General features: G+C 40.1%; 1 protein-coding gene across 1 annotated transcript in view; it reads left to right on the top strand.

Moving 5' to 3' along the window:
* The window catches only part of LOC127083529 (uncharacterized), a 98349-nt gene extending 91551 nt beyond the window's left edge, over window positions 1-6798 (top strand). Inside the window, exon 15 of the mRNA XM_051023848.1 lies at window positions 6158-6798. The gene's annotated coding sequence lies outside the window, so the exon portion shown is untranslated. The remainder of the gene's footprint in view (window positions 1-6157) is intronic.
* The last annotated feature ends 12600 nt before the right edge of the window (window positions 6799-19398 follow it).

The raw sequence follows: 19398 nt of genomic DNA, 5'->3' as shown, positions 1-19398 counted from the left end.
AATTTGTTTTCTTTTTGTTATGTTATCATTATATTAGTATGCTTGTTTGTTTTGTTTGTTTTCTGTTCTTTTGGACCTACTATGTGTACAGGGTGATGAGAAACAGTTGGACGAGCCCGGGGTCAATGATAGTGGATGAATGACACCCCTCAAACTAAGGCTGATAAGGCACCCCGGAAGTTGATGCAACCTTGAGAAAAGAAGTCGGACACATTTTGGGGACACCGGACCAAGAAAGCGGTATGGAAAGACCAAGTCAGGAAAGAACCACATAACACGAAGAGACTTCAGAGCTTGCAAGCTAACCAACATGGTGAGATCACAAAAAGCCAAACACGAAATATCAATATGAGAGTTCAGCCAGGTATGACTTTATCACTCTGATTTTGCGTATGTTCTGTTGACACGTCACAACATGACAACACACACTGAGGCAAGTTGTTTGTTTAGCCAGGGCCTTTCTAGCCATCCCTATATGTATGTTTCCTTCGGAAACCCCGTTGAGCCTCAGCCATTTTATTCATTGTAAACCCCATGTTAACGATTAAGCATTATTCATCATGAACCCCCTGTTAACTTTTAATCATCCATTTCCTTTTATGTCATAACTCGGTATGATTGTGTGAATTGCAAGATGTGCAATAAAACTAAGTTTGGGGTGGAAATCTTGAAAGGGAAGGCAAGTGCATAAGATGAGATCATACAAAAAGAAAAATAGTATGTATTTTCTTTAAAAAAAAAAAAAGAAGAAAAAAAAAGAAAAGAAAAACAAAAGAGAAAAATGCACTTGTCGAGACCATAGATTCTAACAGATATAAAATGCTCGGAAAAGTTGAGTAGAAAAAGAATCAAGAGAAGTGAATTAACCCCCAGAGTATATGTGATGCACAAAAAAAAGAGAAAGAAAAATTACCGAGTTCAAAACCCTTTGTTATCCAATTTTTTTTGTTTATCCCACCGTACCCAAGCCCCGTTACAACCTAAAAAGACCTCAAAAAGTGTGTGGAATCTGTTGTGTTAGTGACATTAGAATGTATTCAAAGTTAAGAGTTGGTATTGCATACTGTGCTGTGAGTGTACACACCTAACCCTGAGAGATATTATGAGTGTGTGAAAAGCTTGCAGGTGAAGAGGTTTCTGATGTGGAAATGTGGTAAACTGCCTGAATCGGAGAGACCTGAAACTCGATTGGAAAGGAAGAACACAAAGGGTGAAAGACTAGGTTGCATTGTGGAAAGCGAATTCGGGGGTGACCTTTGTTTGGACTCAATACATCACTTGAGGACAAGCAATGAGACAAGTTTGGGGTTGTGATCGGTCACCATTTCCATTGAATTCCCGCCGCTAATCCGACATATTTTCATCACCTTGGTAAGATTTATGGTTGTTTTTAGTTGCATTTGAGTCAATTAGCATGTTTTGTTGGTTTGGTATTGCATTGCATTTGATTACGAGTTTATGTCAAAAAGATCTCGTTTATGCTTCGTTTGGTAGTGTTATTGTTACAGGTTTAAAAGCAAGAATGGTGAAGTTCTGGACACTTTGAAGGACAAAAATATGAGAAAATAGCAGGTCAACACGGGCACCCGTGTGCCACAACACTGCCTGTGTTATTGATCAAGCAGAGCAGAGAGGGAGCAGAAAACAGAGATCAACACGGCCGCTATTAACATCATAGCTTTTTACTTTGGAAATAAGTCATAAAGTGAGCGGCCACTATTTGCAGGATAAAAACCCCCTGTGTGTTTAGTATTTATGTATGTTGTTGGAATTTATGTTTAATTTTGAGAGTCGGCGTTACGCGCCACATTGGAGAAAGTTCCGCAGTTTATTTTGTTAATTTTTTTTGTAGGATACAAAAACGAGTCAGCCTGTTAAGCTATGTGCAAGCTTACAAACACTCGTGTGTCTGACCCGTAACTTAACTCCTGAAAAAAAGGCTCTGATGAGCAACTCTGTTTTCAGAGAAAATAGAAAATGATAGAGAAAGTTCTGCTACATTGATTTCCAGTTTCTTTGACATTTATGAATCGACAACGGAAGTTTTTGTGTTGAACAACTATGTTTCCTTTTCTTTTTGTGTTAAAGAGGTAGCGTATGTTATTGGTATGGAAAATATCGGAACTAGTAGTTTAGCAATCTCTCATGAAGGAAAATTTCCTCAATTTATCTTTGACTTGAAAAAAGAGTTGAACTTGCCAGAATAAAAAAAATTAAAAACATTAGATGTTAAAACTATTTTAGAACAAATGGACATAACAGACGAGCAAAGCAAAACAAATTTCAAAAAACTTTTTATTTTTATTTTTATTGAACTCATTTTACTATGCCCTCGAATCCGAAAGTGCCGCGTTCATCGTCTTGGGCAATGGTAGATAACTTAGACGCATTAGGAAATGTTAATTGGTCGAAAGTTATCTTTGATAATCTCCATGCCTCATTCGCGAAACTTAAGAATTTGAAGGATGCGCTGGGTAAGGTACAACACTTCTTCAGCGGGTTCGCTCCAATTTTTGAGGTAATTCGTTTAAGTTCAATGTCCATTTTTATTTTTTTTATATATGATATTTCTCATCAATTTTTTTCTGCTATTGATAATATATGTTAACATCATTGTTAGGCAATTGTATTTAGTAGAATACAATCCTTAGTGCCAATGCCAGACCTTGCTTTTATCCATCCTCCCATCCAAAGCTACAAAAGTAAAAGGATCGGTTGGAGGCTGCTGCCTTGGACTCAAAGTCATGTGCCCATGCCAATGTTTAGTATTTTCCTTCTATTTCTTATTGTAATCGTTATTCCATTTCCTCAGTATTCTACTTTGCCGAATTCCTTTATACTGTTGTCATCATTATTCAACTGTAGCACCATTGATGTCATAGTACTTATATAGTTAGTTTGTCTGTTTAGCTTTATATTTAAGGTTAGCAACGAAATCATTTTTTTTTAGATAACGGCTTGTCCATGGTGTGAACATGGAGTAGAGGTTGATACTGTGGTGGATGTCATTTCGACTAATGCTATGGTGGATGACATTTCGGCTTCAGATGTTGTGGTGGATGACAGTTCGACTAATGCTGTGGTGGATGACATTTCGGCTTCAGGGGAGCAGGATTGTTCGGTGGACGACAATTTGGCTTCCGTGACGAAGGAGGGGTATGATAAGTTGGTGTTGGATGTAGTCTCCCTGTCCATTGGTGATGCTTCAGCTTCTGCTGTGCCTCCACCTAAGAAGAAGATACAAGAACCCCGAAGGAAGTCGGAAAGAATCAAGAGACGACCTGCTAAGCTTGACTTATAAATGAATGTTATTTTTTAGCTCTTTAACTATGATGTTCTTGTGTCAAAAAAACTATGATGTTCTTTGACACTGTTGGATTTGTTTCCCAAACACTATCTACATATTGTGCTTGAGTTTCCTTTCTTCATCCCCTGTTTATTTTTGTTGTTGCTTTGGAGGATTTGAGTGATAGGACTATATAAAGGTGTTAAGAAGTGTTGCATGCAAATGCAAAATATTGTAGTCGTTGCCGTTTTCCCTGGATCAGTTCAATTTCTCTTTAAGATAAATAGTCTTTTGGGTGTGATTTAAAATGTGAAGTAAGTCTTCGTATCTTATTAGTGAAATTGAATACTTGAAATTAAACTGATCCAAGGTTTTTTTTTTTTTTTTTATTTTATTTTTTTTGTGAAATAACAGGTATAATTTTTTTTTATCATAAAATCAAAGTTTTTCTCTCCCCCTCTTTTTTGATAGATATTTTTATTGATCAGTAATAGTAATAACACTCATTTTGAATTTTGTATATAAAATTCTCTTAATTTACTTATCAATTCTGATTTTTTTTTTCAAATCAAATTCATTATTATATTAAATATAATATAAGAAATTAAGGAATAGAATTCAAATAGATATACTAATACTATAGTCATGGATTATATTGTCTTGTATATTTCAAATAAAAATAATGAGTTGGTTAAGCTCCATGCAACCCCGTAGTATAAATGATATAGAAACAAATGAGAAAGAAATATAGGAACTCAAGTTGTTTATTTCTTGCATATTTAATAAGTTGAGTTGTCCTAACCTATTTTATATTTATAAGTTTTCTAAGTTCTTCGGTAGCTGGACTAAATTGTGTTTTAACTTTGATTATCTGATCTCTTCCTCTTTCTCCTATTTGTATCATTGTTTTAGTCCTCCCATTCAGTTTTTTAAAACGAGTTAAGATCAACCCTAACCTTACTATAAAGTATCATGAATTTAGCGAAATAATTCATCGATATATCGATATATCTATGAATTATTTCGCTATATCTTATCTATATAACGAATTAAGGAAAATTAAAAAATCTATGAATTAGAAGTTGGAACTTCTAAAAAAAAATCGAAGAATTTTTTTAGAATTACAATACCGAGAAACACCAATAAAAAAGATGCGGAACTTGATAGACAAAGTATGGAACTGTTCCGACAAGGGACAATCATGGATGATATGCAGGCCATGATGCAACGTCTGATGTTGCATTTCCCGCACGGTCCTCCGCCTCCTCCTCAACAGTGAACACTGTAAGTTCCCTTCGTGTTTGAATTTAAACATTGAGGTCAATGTTTAGTTCAAGTGTGGGGGGGTTTTTCTCCTTTCATGTTTTATTTTCTCTTAATTTGTTTTCTTTTTGTTATGTTATCATTATATTAGTATGCTTGTTTGTTTTGTTTGTTTTCTGTTCTTTTGGACCTACTATGTGTACAGGGTGATGAGAAACAGTTGGACGAGCCCGGGGTCAATGATAGTGGATGAATGACACCCCTCAAACTAAGGCTGATAAGGCACCCCGGAAGTTGATGCAACCTTGAGAAAAGAAGTCGGACACATTTTGGGGACACCGGACCAAGAAAGCGGTATGGAAAGACCAAGTCAGGAAAGAACCACATAACACGAAGAGACTTCAGAGCTTGCAAGCTAACCAACATGGTGAGATCACAAAAAGCCAAACACGAAATATCAATATGAGAGTTCAGCCAGGTATGACTTTATCACTCTGATTTTGCGTATGTTCTGTTGACACGTCACAACATGACAACACACACTGAGGCAAGTTGTTTGTTTAGCCAGGGCCTTTCTAGCCATCCCTATATGTATGTTTCCTTCGGAAACCCCGTTGAGCCTCAGCCATTTTATTCATTGTAAACCCCATGTTAACGATTAAGCATTATTCATCATGAACCCCCTGTTAACTTTTAATCATCCATTTCCTTTTATGTCATAACTCGGTATGATTGTGTGAATTGCAAGATGTGCAATAAAACTAAGTTTGGGGTGGAAATCTTGAAAGGGAAGGCAAGTGCATAAGATGAGATCATACAAAAAGAAAAATAGTATGTATTTTCTTTAAAAAAAAAAAAAGAAGAAAAAAAAAGAAAAGAAAAACAAAAGAGAAAAATGCACTTGTCGAGACCATAGATTCTAACAGATATAAAATGCTCGGAAAAGTTGAGTAGAAAAAGAATCAAGAGAAGTGAATTAACCCCCAGAGTATATGTGATGCACAAAAAAAAGAGAAAGAAAAATTACCGAGTTCAAAACCCTTTGTTATCCAATTTTTTTTGTTTATCCCACCGTACCCAAGCCCCGTTACAACCTAAAAAGACCTCAAAAAGTGTGTGGAATCTGTTGTGTTAGTGACATTAGAATGTATTCAAAGTTAAGAGTTGGTATTGCATACTGTGCTGTGAGTGTACACACCTAACCCTGAGAGATATTATGAGTGTGTGAAAAGCTTGCAGGTGAAGAGGTTTCTGATGTGGAAATGTGGTAAACTGCCTGAATCGGAGAGACCTGAAACTCGATTGGAAAGGAAGAACACAAAGGGTGAAAGACTAGGTTGCATTGTGGAAAGCGAATTCGGGGGTGACCTTTGTTTGGACTCAATACATCACTTGAGGACAAGCAATGAGACAAGTTTGGGGTTGTGATCGGTCACCATTTCCATTGAATTCCCGCCGCTAATCCGACATATTTTCATCACCTTGGTAAGATTTATGGTTGTTTTTAGTTGCATTTGAGTCAATTAGCATGTTTTGTTGGTTTGGTATTGCATTGCATTTGATTACGAGTTTATGTCAAAAAGATCTCGTTTATGCTTCGTTTGGTAGTGTTATTGTTACAGGTTTAAAAGCAAGAATGGTGAAGTTCTGGACACTTTGAAGGACAAAAATATGAGAAAATAGCAGGTCAACACGGGCACCCGTGTGCCACAACACTGCCTGTGTTATTGATCAAGCAGAGCAGAGAGGGAGCAGAAAACAGAGATCAACACGGCCACCCGTGTGCCATCACACGACCGTGTTGATTAAAACAGTGCATTAACACGGCCACCCGTGTGCCACAACACGACCGTGTTGATTGAACGCAACTTGGAAAACCTAATTTTTGCTGTGTGAACCGATTCTGCTCATTAAGGGTAGTTTGGACCTTTAGCTTGGAAGAGAGTCATCTGAAGCTATAAGAAGGCTTAGAAGAGAAAGAAGAACACACCTTTTTACAGACGAACGAAAGCATTGCATTGGAGAAGATAACGAATACGACGGATTTGAAGACGGCGAGATTCAAGGGTAGCAACCATTGAAGATCAAACTCTCATAATTCTTTGTAATGTCTAATCTTTACCTTATGAATTCTTTAAGTACTATGAGAGGCTAAACCCCCTGATGCTAGGGGGTGGTCCTGATGTTATCACATGTTATGAAGTTGAAACTATGATTTCTTAATTACTATGTTACGTATTTCAATTCAATTGTGTGATGTTATTATGCTTTTGTATCGGACAAATACAAATTGATCTATGACTTCCAATAACAGGATTGTGATTGGTAGGGTTTTCACACAATTGGGTTTATGAATGCATCATCTAGGACTAGTAACTTTCGTAAATCACCGTAAACCTTGATATTTTGTATGATTAAAACCAATGATTAATTGAATGGACATTTGAGTGAGAATTGGTAGTTTAATAGTTTCTTTCTTAAGGACTTAAGTAAGAACATACCAGAGGTTAGGTGATTGAATGTTTCATATGTATTAAAGAAATCGGGACTGAATTCATAACCGGTTACTTCAACCACTCACCCTAGCATCTTTTATCTAATTCAATTGTTTTTACTATATCTGTGTTTACGATTATAAATTCCAAAACAACCAAACCATTATCTTTTTGTTCTGATAGAATCAAATTAAAATAAGTAATTCCTACGCAATCCTTGAGATCGATACTTGGAAATAAAACTCCTTATTACTACATCGGTAAAAATAGTACACTTGCTATTTTTCCGATCAAGTTTTTGGCGCCGTTGTCGGGGATTGTCAAACTACATATTTTAGTTTCTATTCTATCGAAATTTTGTTGCTCGCCAACTAAAATTTTATCTGTGACAATTTTGTTATTCAATTCTAATCTTTGTCTAACTTGTTTATGCGAGGTAATGCCTCAGCGGATTTTCCTTTTGACGCAGATCCAGAAAGAACTCTTCGTGCTAGACTCAGACAAGCTAAGAGGAAGAAACTGGAATTAGCAGAGAAAGCGGAGGAAGAAGTTGGTTCAGTTCACTCAGAGAATTCAGATTCAGACACGGAAACAGTTCCTGAAATCATGGCTGCTAATCCACCACCACCAGAGAGACTCCTCGGTGACTATGGTGGAACCAACACCCCGGGTGGTCGTATGACAATTGTCAACCAACCAATTACTGTGGAACAATTCCAGCTGCATCCCAGCACCATTAATCAACTCGAAAGAAGGTCCTTCTCTGGAAGAGTGAATGAAGATGCCATCAAGCATCTGTAAAGATTCTTAACCATGAGTACAACACTAAAAATGCCTGGACATAGCGAAGAAGCAGTCCGACTTCGTATGTTCCCATTCACTTTAGCAGATGAGGCTGAAGAGTGGTTTTATTCCTTACTTGCTGGTAGTATCACTACATGGGAGCACATGGAAACAACATTCTTGCAGGAGTATTTTCCCGCATCTGTGTCATTGCGGAAAAGATATGAGATCCTAAACTTCAAACAGAAGGAGGGTGAGTCACTAGGAGATGCCTATAAACGATTCAAGAGGATCCTAGTGGCTTGTCCTACTCACAACATGGATGAAACTGAACAAATGCAAATGTTTGTCAATGGTCTTCGAATTCAAACAAGACAAATCCTGGATTCAGCAGCTGGTGGCTCAGCCAACTTTGCAACAGCCACCGATATGAAGAAGATAATTGAAGTTATTGCCTCGAACGAGCATTTAGAGTTATATGACAGGGTATCAAGCAAATCTGCAGTTATTAACTTGAAGCTTAAAACAAATAAACAGGTGAAAATTGAAGAAGCTGTTGCTGCAGAGGTAGAGAAAAGGTTGAAAGCACTAAACATAGGTGCTCAGAAAGTGGCTCAAGTGCAACAGGCACCGAGTGAAGTGTGTGACATTTGCAATGGACCACACAATACTGTTCATTGTTTTGCAACACCGCAACAGATCGAAGATATAAAATTTTTGAAGCAGAACAATCCCTACTCCAACACATACAATCCGGGGTGGAAAAATCATCCTAACTTTGCATGGAAAGATCAAAGAGGGAACGTGCAACAACAGGCACAGGGTCAATATCAGCAGCAGCCACAACAGGTACCTAAGAAGGCAGATTGGGAGATCGCAATTGAAAAAATGGCAGCTCACAACATCCAATTCCAAGAGGAGACTCGAAATAATCAGAAAAACACTACAACTTCTATAAAAAATCTTGAAATTCAGATGGGTCAAATTGCCCAACAGTTAGCTTCAAACTCCCATGCACCTGACACACTTCCTAGTGGGACAATCGTTAATCCCCGTGAGCAAAATCACATTAAAGCTGTGGTCACCAGAAAAGGAAAGGCTAAGGAACCACAAGTTGAAGAAGAGGGATTGTTGGAAGTTGACTTGGAGATTAGAGAAGAGCCAAAACAAACTGAAGAAGTGGTAGTCAAACCGACAAGCCAGCAAGAGAAACAAAAACCTAAGATCATTCTTCCTTTTCCGACAAGAACAAAGAAGAAAGATCTCCATGAGAATTTTTTTGAGAAATTCTTAGAATTATTCAAGAAGCTCGAGATCAACATACCTTTTGCTGAAGTTCTGGAACAGATGCCAATCTACGCCAAATTCATGAAAGACATCATATCAAAGAAAAGGTCGATCGACAGCGAGCCAGTCATGCTAACTGAAACCTGTAGTGCTATTTTGCAGGGCCTAAAAATTCCGATGAAGAAAAAAGATAGAGGTGCAGTAACTATTCCTTGTAGCATTGGAGATAGATCCTTCAAAAAGGCACTGATCGATTTGGGAGCAAGTGTGAGTCTAATGCCCCTCTCAATTTACAAAAAACTTGAGTTAGGGGAGGTGCAGGATACTCGCATGACACTGCAATTTGCGGATCATTCTATGAAGAGACCCTATGGTATAGCAACAGATGTTCTGGTAAAGATTGATAAATTTGTATTCCCGGTGGATTTTGTGATACTCGAGATGCCGGAAGATCAGGAGATTCCTCTCATACTGGGAAGACCTTTCCTGGAAACCGGAAGATGCATGATAGATATTGAGGAAGGAACCATGACCCTCAAAGTTTATGATGAAAAGCTCAAAATTGATGTTAGGGATACTATGAAATTCAAGGAAGACGAAGGGGCAAGTAAAAGTATTGAAGTGTTAGATACAGTTTTTGCTAAATCTATGCAGATTACAACACCCAGGCTTCCTTTGGAAAGAGTTTTGAGTTTATCTATTGTTGAGGATACTGAAGGAATTGATGAGAAAGAATCCGAAGTGGTAGCAATGTTAAAAGAACAACCGCCTTGGGTTCGTTCCCGACCGCAACGGTGGGAGGAGCTTCGACTTGAAACATCTTCAGAATCAAAACAGGTTATCAAAAAGGGGATCGAGTTGAAACAATTACCAGAACATCTCAAATACGTTTTTCTTGACAATGAGGAAAAATGTCCAACAATCATCAATTCAGGTTTGAGAGAGACCCAAGAAGAAGAGCTAATCAAAGTCCTCAAGAAATACAAGGGTGCTATTGGGTGGGCGATGGACGATTTGAAAGGAACCAGCCCGACTGTCATACCCCAAAATTTGCCCGCTGATATTACAAGGCATTTTTCAAGACACTCCGACTTATTCTGCAAGGCACTGATCTTAAAGGAACAAAAGCCCAGCTCACAACAGACCCAAACCCAGGAAAAGGGCCAAACTAGCTTGCTCGCTAGGCGAGCAATTCCTTCGCCTAGCGAACCCTTCGTCATGACACTCGCCCCAGCGAAGCACCAAATCCAGAAAAAGCCCAAACTAGCTTGCTCGCTAGGCGAGCAACTCCTTCGCCTAGCGACGCTTGCGAACATCAGAATTTTCGGGCTTCATTCTGAGCCCATTAGGTCACAACAAGAGCATTATAAATAGCCAAGCTTCAGTCACGAAAAAAGGACAGACGAAGACGGACGGAAACCCTGGCATAGAAACCCTGGAGCTCAACTTAGAGTATTCCGAGTAAAGAAACCCTGAAGGCCGCTCACCCGCGCCGAAGCTACCGCCGCCCAACTCCATCCCATACCAAGGGCAGTCAGTACTTTCAACATCGCAGCTCAGTTGCAAACAGGTTTGCGTATCGCCGCTGTTTTATGCTTTTAATCGGTAATCTCTACATACATAAGGCATCATGATTAAATTTTTGGATATGTAATTCGATTGCACATGTGAAAATAAGTATGCCTGAATATCTTGAATGTTTGTCCATGCTATTCCTGTGATTAAAGGCCATAAAGTTCAGGGTTCCGGAGATCATGCTGCTGTCAAACTCAAAACCCGTCGCCGCTCGCTAGCACATCGCTAAGCGAGCCTGTAGCGAGCACTCGCTAAACCTTCGCTAGGCGAAGCAGGAGCGAATGGGACAGTGGCTGTTTTGTTTCTTTTCTATTCTGCCTTTTGTCTATCTAACCAAGATTTATTATAATTCTGCATCATTTGGCCTGAGTTTATGACTGTTGTGTTTATTTTGTAGTGCAATTTTTAAATTGTACCTTATCTCGATGCTCTAACCCGTGTGTTGAATTGTGTAAAGGCTTACATACTCCCGAGGAAACAGCCGGCTAGGTATTCCACTTTACGTGTGGGATACCCTTGTGGAGATTCACCTTACATCACTTAACTGATTTTAATGTTTTAATTTTAATGTGGAGATTCACCCTGAATTATCTAGCTGATTTTAATGTATTGATTTCATCGATTTTAATATGGACCTAATTACTTAATCAATTACGGCTATCTAATTAATTGTAAAACTTTGCCTTTAGATGAGTGATCTTGGACCTCTCTTTGTTACCCTACGATTACGGTATTATGGTCATGTCCCGTGAATGTGGGGATGCACTTAGCAAAGACCCTTCGGTTAAATCATCATAGTCCCTCGAATGTTGCCTTTGCCCCTCGATGACCCTTCGGTGTAGCCTATGGTTAAATGATGATAGTCCCTTCGAATGCTAAGGTATCCTCACAACTGTTGCCTTCAATGACCAATCGATGACCCTACGATGACCCTTTTACATCCAAAGGATAAAACTACTTACTTCTCAATAGTAAGGACAGTTTTACCCTCATAAGGATAGGAAATGCCCGTAAAGACCTCGGATAGGTATAACTCTTAATTGCTTATTCATAACCTAAAATATTTTTCGCACCTCACACATTTCAAAACATCCTTTTTAGAAAATCACCACTTGGCATACATCCGTACTAGGATCATTGCCGAGTTATATTTTTCTAAACGACTTTCAAAACTAAACGAGATAACCACTTTGTATACATTCATACAAGAATCATTACAAAGTTAAATTCTCCTTTTCAAAACATTTCCTACACATTTCTCAAACACTTTTTCAAGCTAGAAAAACATAAATGATTGAGCAATTAAGAGCCCATGGATAACCATGGATACAAAGGGTGCTAACACCTTCCCTTTGTATAATGTACCTCCCGAACCTAAGAATCTAAATTAAGGTCTTTCCTGTTCTTTTCCACCTTTCCTTATTGGATAAAAGAAAAGTCGGTGGCGACTCTTGCTAACCGCGACATTGCGATTAAAAACACATTAAAGTCAGTTCACCGTATGACAGAACTGGCGACTCTGCTAGGGATAACAAAGAGAGGTCACCTTAAAAAATCATTTATGTTTTAAATTGTTCCTTCTTTTAAGGGAATTTTTGAGTGAAAGATCCTACACCCGGATCTAGTGTACCTTAGGTAAGTAGCAATAGATCATCGCGACTATCCGGCGTATACTGGAATGGTTAAAATGATGGCTACGGTTAATGTGACACTTTGGATGTCCTGATGTTCCTCATGTTTACTTGAGGAAAAATTTGGCATTCGCGTGGTGTCATCAAAGCATTAACCAGACCTTTAGAACCCTAATTGACTCATCCTAGCCATTAGAAAGTAGTGAGATAACTGGCTTCGGTTCCGACCGGGGTTGGCTGATACTCGATACTACACTCTTTGAGATTGGACTTTAGGGAAGCTTTGGTCAACCACTTGGTGTTGCACTGAAGTGGACTTAAAGAAAGGTCAATGATTTGAGATCCTTCTAGAACCCGGTTACTATTCTAGGACAGGTTGAACCAACCAAACTTCAAGGGGGAGGGTACTTACCTATGGAACTCATGCAAGCCTTAAAACCTAGGAATGATTGTTGTGTGACTTGCTTGTGCTTGTTATTTACTTAACATCATGACATCATAACATCATGGCATTGTACTAACCATTTCGAGGACTTAGGGATTTAACTTTGCTCTATTTTGTATAAAAAAAAGTTTCCTTTTTTGGTAGTTTATGCAAAGTTAAATTCCAAAAGTCCTTGAAAACATTTCATACATTGCATAGCATAACATAACATTGCATAACAGGTACTCTAAAGGGATCAATGTTCTCACGGTTTTCCTCCAAACAGAAAAATGGACCTCGAACAAGCTGTCAAGGATCTCCAGGCTCAAAATGCTCAATTCCAGGAAATGATGCTGAGCTTATCCAAGGGGCAGGAAGAACTGAAGGCTCTCTTGCTCGAGAAGAAGAAAGACCCGAAACCTGTGAGTTACATTAACCCGGGAAGGAGGCGTAAAGGACAGGCTGCAGGAATCAAGATTAGACTTCCGAAAGAGCAAGAAGAGGAGACAGAAAATGATTCAGGAGAGGAGGATGTTGATCTCTTCAACTCTGAGGACGACGATGAAGATTATGAGAAGGAACAATACTCTCCAAGAGATGGCAAGTACAAGTTGCTGGAAGAACGTATGCTAGCTATGGAGGGTCAGAAGGCGCCCGATCTGGATTTCAAAAGCTTGGGACTGGTCTCTAATGTGGTCATTCCTCGCAAATTCAAGATCCCCACTTTCACTAAGTACGATGGTGCGTCTTGTCCTCAGATGCATCTGAGAGCTTATGTGAGAAAGATTCAGCCGTATACTACTGACAGAAAGCTATGGATCCATTTCTTGCAAGAAAGTCTGTCTGGCACTCAGTTGGAATGGTATTATCAGCTCGAAAGTTCTAACATCCGCACCTGGACTGATTTAGCGACAGCTTTCTACAAACACTACCAGTATAATTCTGAATTGGCACCTACTCGGCTACAGTTGCAGAATATGACTATGGGATCTAAAGAAAGCTTCAAAGAATATGCCCAGAAATGGAGAGATTTGGCTGGCAGAGTCAAACCCCCTATGATTGATCGAGAATTAGTAGACATGTTCATGGGTACACTGACTGGCCCATTCTACAGCCATCTACTGGGAAGTTCTTCATCAGGTTTCACTGAACTTATATTGACAGGTGAACGGGTGGAGAGCGGCATTCGAAGTGGAAAGATACAGGCGGCTACCTCTGCAAGCAGCAAAAAGTCCTATCAGGGGAAGAATGAATCAAATGCTGTGTACGGTCAAAGGAGTCGTAATAAGAAAAATAGTGACCATGCCGTTGGAGCAGTTACAATTGCAGCCCCGCCAGCTCAAAACTTCCAGCACAGACAAGACAGACCAAGAAGGCAGTTTACCAAGATCAATATGACTTTAGCACAAGCACTGCAAAGTATGCTAAAGGCAAATTTAATCACTCTCAGAGGTCCTCCTGCAAATGTCAACACTACTTCGCCTCGTTATAATCCCAATGCCAGGTGTGCATATCACTCCGATAGCCCCGGGCATGATACAAACGATTGTTGGTTGTTGAAGAACAAAATTCAGGATATGATCGACGCTGGGGAAATTGAATTTGAGCCTCCGGAGACTCCTAATGTCATCACTGCACCTATGCCTAATCATGACAAGGCTGTTAATGCTGTCAATGACGATTCTCTCATCACTACTGTAGCGGACTTAACATCTTCTCTCCTGATCATCAAGAAGAAGTTGTTGCAAGCTGGTTTATTTCCAAGATGTGCTGAAAATTGCGATCTCTGTATATCCCGACCCAATGATTGCTTGAAGTTGAGAATTGGTATTCAACGGCTGATGGACGATCATAGAATTCTCTTCGAAAAGGTTCCTAAGGTGGAAGACCCTATTGAAGAAATATCTGTGATTGCTAGGTCCAAAGTTCCAGTGAAGATTACCGCTCCTAGAGTACCTGTGAAGATTACTGCTGAGCCCAAGGTAGCTCCCCTAATCATTACTGCACCTGGCCCAGTACCGTATTCCTCAAGCAAAGCCATTCCGTGGAATTATGGAGGTGATGTTTACATCCATGGCGTAAAGCAAGTTGGTAATTCTGCTAATCCTAATGACATTGTTGGGACTAGTAAAGTTACTCGAAGCGAAAGGATCTTCTCTCCAGAAATCTCACCTCCCGCCCCTGAAACTCGAAGAAAGGAACCAGTCCGCCCTTCTCAGTCAGAGACACCGATCGAAGCTACTACTGAAGATGTTGCCAAACAAGGAATGGAAGAAGTGCTGAAAATCATCCGCAAGAGTGATTTTGATGTGGTAGAACAGTTGAGGCATACTCCTTCTAAGATCTCGATGTTATCCTTGTTGTTATCTTCTGAATCTCATGCCCATGCCTTGATAAAATTCTTGAAGACTGCTCATGTACCTCAGGAAACATCCGTCGACCAGTTCGAAAACTATGTTGCTAACCTGACTGTTGACAATGGCCTAGGTTTTTCCAATGCTGACCTGACACCAGCAGGAAAGAATCACAATAAAGCCCTACACATCTCCATTGAGTGTATGGGGATCACCTTGGCTCATGTGTTGATCGATAATGGCTCTTCTTTGAATGTGCTACCAAAAGCTGTGCTCGATAAACTTGGCTGTAAAGGCATTGAGCTGAAACCTAGTGACGCTGTGGTGCGTGCTTACGATGGTGCGAAGAGTGTTGTCCATGGTGAAGTGGTTCTCCCTATCAAAATAGGACCTCAAGTCTTCAACACTACGTTCCACGTAATGAATATTCGTCCTGCCTATTCCTGCTTGCTGGGACGCCCTTGGATTCACGGGGCAAGTGTTGTAGCTTCGTCTCTCCATCAAAAGATGAGGTATCCAATAGAGGGTAAGATCGTCACTGTGTGTGGGGAAGAAGAGTATATTGTCAACAGTGTGCAGACCTTCAGATACGTTGAGATGGATGGTGAATTCTTCGAGACTCCGTCTCAGTCATTTGAAGTGGTTCCTCCGCCCAGTCCTGTCCTTAAGCCAACTCCCCTTGTACCCGAGGTTATTCGAGCTCCTCCTGCCATGATTTCTCTGAAAGATGCTCAAGCTGTGGTCGAAAATGGTGGTGGTACTGGTTGGGGTCAACTGATCAACGTACCCTACAAGTCTGATAAATTTGGCCTAGGATTTAACTCTGAAAAGACAGTCAAAGACCAAATTAATGCTGTAGAAGATGCTGACAGCGATTGCGACCTGGATAGCTGGATTTACCCAACAATTGGTGACGGACCCAATAATTGGAAGGCTGAAGACACTATCCCGATTTCCTTTAGTCAGGAGTAATTGTTATTGTCTATTTTAGTGTTTGCAATTTTTTTTTAATGTTTACAATTGAACTTCTTAAAGCATTGTGTCTATGCCCGGGGCACAATAGCTAATTTGTTAAGGGTTTTGTCATTTTCATAAGCATATTCATATTCAATAAATCAATGGACTTTTCGCATTCAAATATTGCGCTCTTTATCTTTCCTGTCAGCTTTCAAACAAGCTATGCTTTCTTACACACACTCACGTCACAAATTGCAGATCCGTACCCACTCTGGATCCTGTGGATAATAGTTCTACTACTGTTCATTATGACTTTGAAAATCCGATCTACCAAGCCGAGGATGGAAGCGAGGAAGACTGTGAAGTCCCTGGTGAACTTGCCAGACTGTTACTGCAGGAAGAAAGGACTATACAACCGCATGAAGAGTCACTCGAAAATGTGAATCTGGGTACCGAAGTAGACAGAAAAGAAGTCAAAATAGGAGCAGGCTTGGAAAACAGTGCCAAAGAAAGATTGATTCGGATGTTACATGACTATGTAGAGATCTTTGCTTGGTCTTATGAAGACATGCCAGGATTGGATACTGACATAGTAGTGCATCGTCTGCCAATGAAGGAAGACTGTCATCCTGTCAAGCAAAAGGTTCGCCGCATGCGTCCTGAAATGTCTGAGAAAATCAAAGCCGAGGTTATGAAACAATTCAATGCCGGTTTTCTAGCCGTTACTTCTTATCCTTAATGGGTTGCTAATGTGGTACCAGTGCCGAAGAAGGATGGTAAGGTGCGAATGTGCGTAGATTACAGAGATCTGAATAAAGCAAGTCCCAAAGATGACTTTCCACTCCCGCACATCGATGTTCTGGTAGATAACACCGCTCAACACAAAGTATTCTCCTTCATGGATGGATTCTCGGGTTATAACCAGATTAAAATGGCACCTGAGGACATGGAGAAAACTACGTTTGTGACGCAGTGGGGCACTTTCTGTTATAAAGTAATGCCATTCGGTTTGAAGAATGCAGGAGCAACGTACCAGCGTGCTATGGTGGTCTTGTTCCATGATATGATCCATCATGAGATAGAAGTATATGTGGATGACATGATAGCCAGATCTCATACTGAAGAAGAACATCTCGATCATTTATACAAACTGTTCGAGAGGTTGAAGAAATACAAGTTGAGATTGAACCCGAACAAATGCACCTTTGGAGTAAGATCCGGTAAACTCTTGGGCTTTATTGTCAGTGGTAAAGGAATTGAGGTCGACCCGGCTAAGGTGAGAGCTATTCAAGAAATGCCAGTTCCCCGTACAGATAAAGAAGTCAGAGGTTTCTTGGGACAGTTGAATTACATTGCCTGATTTATCTCCCATTTGACCGCTACCTGCAAACCCATCTTCAAATTACTAAGGAAAAATCAAGAGATGATATGGAATGATGAATGCCAAGAAGCTTTTGACAAAATCAAGAAATATCTCCAAGAACCTCCAATTCTGGTACCACCCGTTGAAGGGAGACCTCTAATCATGTATTTGACCGTGCTAGAAAATTCAATGGGGTGTGTATTGGGGCAACATGACGAGTCTGGTCGAAAAGAGCATGACATATACTACCTTAGCAAAAAGTTTACCGACTGTGAAACAAGATACTCACTGCTCGAGAAAACTTGATGTGCTTTGGCTTGGGCTGCTCGCCGACTAAGGCAGTATATGTTGAATCATACCACTTTATTGATTTCTAAGATGGATCCTATCAAATACATGTTTGAGAAGCCCGCTCTCTCCGGGAGAATAGCAAGATGGCAGATGATTTTAACAAAATATGATATCCAGTATACTACCCAGAAAGCAATCAAAGGAAGCGTGCTAGCTGATCATTTGGCTCATCAAGCGGTGGACGACTACCACTCTATGAATTTTGAGTTCCCAGATGAGGATGTCATGCTTGTTACTGATTATGAAAAACCTGGACCGGATGAAGGACCCGAACTGGGATCCCGATGGACTATGGTGTTTGATGGATCTTCTAATGCATTGGGCAACGGTGTTGGTGTTGTAATTATTTCTCCCGGGGGGTACTATACACCTTTCACTGCTAGACTATGTTTTCATTGTACCAATAATATGGCTGAGTATGAAGCATGTATTTTGGGACTCAAGGCTGCTATAGACCTGCGAATCAAGTTTTTGAGTGTATACGGAGATTCAGCCTTGGTAATCAGTCAGATCAAAGGAGAATGGGACACTAAATATCCGAATCTCGTCCCTTATCGAGAGCGGGTGATGACATTAATCCCATACTTTGAAGAGATTACATTTGAACATATTCCACGAGAAGAAAATCAATTGGCAGACGCATTGGCTACCATGTCATCTATGTTCAGAGTCAGATGGGACAATGAAGCTCCCAGGGTCACTATTGAACGATTAGATGAACAAGCATACTGTTATGAACTTAACACTGAAGGAGTACAGGAGAAACCTTGGTTCCACGAAGTAAAAAGATATTTAGAAGCTCAGGAGTACCCTGAAGGGGCATCCATCAATGACAGAAAATTTCTGAGGAAATTCTCCGCTAAATTCTTTCTGAGTAATGGAGTATTATACAAACGTAATCATGATTCGACGCTGCTTCGCTGTGTGGATAAAAAGGAAGCAGAAAAGATTATGGACGACATGCATGACGGTATTTTCGGGACCCATTCTAGTGGACATGCAATGGCCAAGAAGATTCTGAGATCAGGCTATTATTGGTCTACCATGGAAGCTGATTGCCACCATCACTCCAGAACCTGTCACAAGTGCCAGATCTATGCGGATAAGGTCCATGTGCCTCCTGCTCCTCTAAACGTGTTGACAGTCCCTTGGCCCTTTGCAATGCGGGGCATCGATATGATTGGGGAGATTAAACCTACCGCTTCTAACGGACATCGTTTCATTCTTGTTGCTATTGATTATTTTACAAAGTGGGTAGAGGCAGCCTCGTTTGCTTCTGTCACCAAGAATGTGGTGGCACGGTTCATCAAGAATAGTCTTATTTGTCGATATGGCATCCCTGAAAGGATCATTACTGATAATGGCACTAATTTGAACAACAAGATGATTGCTGAACTCTGCACGCAGTTCAAAATAAAACACCATAACTCTTCCCCGTACCGGCCAAAGATGAACGGCGCCGTGGAGGCTGCTAATAAGAATATCAAGAAGATCATACAAAAGATGACAGTAACGTACAGAGACTGGCATGAGATGTTACCGTTTGCTCTCCATGGTTATCGCACTTCAGTGCGCACTTCGACAGGGGCAACTCCGTTCTCTTTAGTCTACGGAATGGAAGCCGTTTTA

Source organism: Lathyrus oleraceus, chromosome 1 (genome assembly GCF_024323335.1).
Source record: "Lathyrus oleraceus cultivar Zhongwan6 chromosome 1, CAAS_Psat_ZW6_1.0, whole genome shotgun sequence".
In the NCBI taxonomy this organism is placed as follows: Eukaryota; Viridiplantae; Streptophyta; class Magnoliopsida; order Fabales; family Fabaceae; genus Lathyrus; species Lathyrus oleraceus.
The sequence above is the reverse complement of the archived record's forward strand: the minus strand, read 5'-3'. Positions and strand labels throughout refer to the sequence as shown.